Raw genomic sequence first — 2,515 nt, 5'->3', positions numbered from 1 at the left:
GACTGAGACCTCCCTCCTCTCCTCCAGCCCTTCTGTGGTTTGGGGGCACAGTTCTGCCGCCTCGGGCCTGGGCTGGAGGGACAGAAGGCCAATGCCATGGGCACATCTGCTTTCCGTTAGCTTCCAAACTCACAGGTGTCCCTAATTGTGTGCTGCCTGCACCAGAATGTTCCTCTTCTCCCTCAGCCTTCTCTCCTCTCTGGGATCTCGAATTCCCCTGGAAGGTCGGGCTTTGAATTTTCCCATTTCGTTATGCTTTCTTTTCTGCTTCCAATCACCCCTGCCTCTTCCCCAGCCCAATCCTGATTTTCACCTGCACCCAGAGACTGACGCCCGTCTTGACAGAAGCAATTACTTGCAACCTGTTGCAGAAGAGAGATTAAAGGTCCCTGTAAGCCAACAGTGTGACTGCGACACGTGTTTCTCTCTCTGGCTGGGTAGTTCTTTGTCAAGCTGGGTAGCAAGACACTCCGGCGGGCTGAGAGATAGAGCTGGCACATGGAAAGTCTGCAGGGAACTCAGGAAGATTTACTTTAATTAGAATTTATGCCCCGATCGAGGTCCTGGAGTCGCGGGCTTCTCGGAAGCCAGGAGCCGCTCCTGCCGTAATTGACGGACAGAGACTGATGCTCTGGACGCCCCTTCTCTGCGGTCCTACAGCTCCTGCGGCTCCCCCTCCGTGTCGTGTGCAGCGGAGGCTGTCCAGAGAGTGTCCCCTGTCGACCCACTCTCTCTTCCCAAGGGGTCTTCTGTAAGTTTTGTTCAGATACCAGCCATTTCTCTGTTTTTCGGTTCAGAATTTTAGTGACGCTTAAGCCTCTTCCTCTCGCTGAATCTCTTTAAAGCCCCCAGTTAACTTACATACACGTGTCCTCATCTTAACATCTAGTACTCCCAGAGGTCAAGGACTTTTCAGAGCCAGTTTGGCTGAAAAGCCAGATGGAGTAGTCATTTTTTTTTTTTTTCTGTTTAATTCTCATAATTTCTCATTACGGGATCGCTTGATTCCAGTTTGAGAACTTTTTCCTGTTCTGGCCCATTCTTGTGGGCACGATGCCTCCCAGCTTTGGTGCTTTTTCTAGAAATAACTGACTGTACACTAACTAACCAGGAAACTCTGGGAGATGTGTGGTTACTTTGCAATAATTGTAGCCTCGGGGTGGAGGCGAGAGAAAGCCCTGTCCGATGCTGGGAAATAAAAATTCTGGTGCCTGACTCACATCTGTAACTCTGGAGTGTGATTTATCGCTCTGATAGAGGATTCTGGTTTTCGGTACGAATACATTCGTGGAGGCTACCAACTTATTTTCTGCTGATTACGGTAGAAACTATTCTTCCTGACCTCGAGAAACGGTATGTAAACATTATTTCTCAGTATTTTTTTTTAGTCTAAGGACATGTGAACTATTTGTACAATTTCTGCTCACTTTCCGTGGACAGCTAACAGTGTGGGGGTGGAGTGGAGGAAGAGGCTCAATATGTTTTTTCCCCCATCATAAAAGAAGGAAAGTGGCTCAAAAGGAAGCCGATTCCGTTCTAAAAGGTAGTCGTTTTAGTTCTTTGGATGATGAAAGGGGAGAAGGAGCTGGAGAAGAGCTGAGGGGCCATCTAGAAGCAAAAGTAAGGGCTTTGGACCTTTTTGTTCTTTGGCATTTAGGGATTGTTTTGTTTGTGAATGTTAAAGACCTCCACATACTAAACGTGACTCAATGAGGTTAAGATGAGACTTTCTCGGTCCATACCAGTTGAACTTCGCCTCCTTTATACGCTCTGCAGTGAGAAAACACTTTTATTTAACATGTGCCAGATGGGAATATGTCAGAGGGTCCACGTGTGACGGGCATTGGTATTTGGAGGTTCGAGTTAATAGCCTGGGTTGTCAGGGATATATGATCTCAAGTGTAATGAGACGCAATCAGCTCTTTGGACTGCAATCATCTCTGAAATCGAGGGAGCAAGAATCGTTAGCAGATGCAGAAGCCGGGGGTCTGGTTCCCATGACGTAATGAGAGCTCGACAGAGTTGAAGCAGCCAAGGCTCAGCTTGCACTCGGCAAGTGACCCTGCCTCTGGCCTGTGGTCCCTGATGCCCAGTAATTTTCAGATTTCTATTTCTGAGAGGCCTCATTTTCGCTCTGAGAGGACTTCGGAAAGGTGTCTGCCGATGGCGGTGGACACCAGACAGTCAGACACCGCGGCCCCCACCGCTAGTAGCTCACACGATGAGGGACGTGCACCTCCAAAGCCAGATGGCCGATGCTTTGCATTCCGGGGACCGTCAGGTCGCTTGTGTCTTCGAGTTCCGATCGCTTGGTTCCCAGTCCGCCTGATCTCGCAGCCCACCTTCACGTCAGCTTCTGACATTGCCGTGCCGGGGTGGGGACACCGTTATGGTATGCTTCTGTCACTCCCGTCCTGCGTGGTGACAGCCGTCTTCATGTCCATGTGAACACCGGATTAGCGGCTACCGAACCGTCGCTCCCAGGGGACACAGGGGGTTACAGCTCCCGTGAGCC

At 49.9% G+C, this 2,515-nt stretch overlaps 1 protein-coding gene across 1 annotated transcript in view; it reads left to right on the top strand.

Moving 5' to 3' along the window:
* Nucleotides 1-2,515, top strand: part of SEMA5A (semaphorin 5A) — a 456,698-nt gene that overhangs the window by 82,012 nt on the left and 372,171 nt on the right. The gene's annotated exons all lie outside the window — the stretch shown is intronic.

The sequence above is a fragment of the Pteropus vampyrus genome, unplaced genomic scaffold (genome assembly GCF_000151845.1).
Source record: "Pteropus vampyrus isolate Shadow unplaced genomic scaffold, Pvam_2.0 Scaffold190, whole genome shotgun sequence".
NCBI classification, from domain to species: Eukaryota; Metazoa; Chordata; class Mammalia; order Chiroptera; family Pteropodidae; genus Pteropus; species Pteropus vampyrus.
Note: the sequence above shows the minus strand (reverse complement) of the source record. Positions and strands in the feature narration are given on the sequence as shown.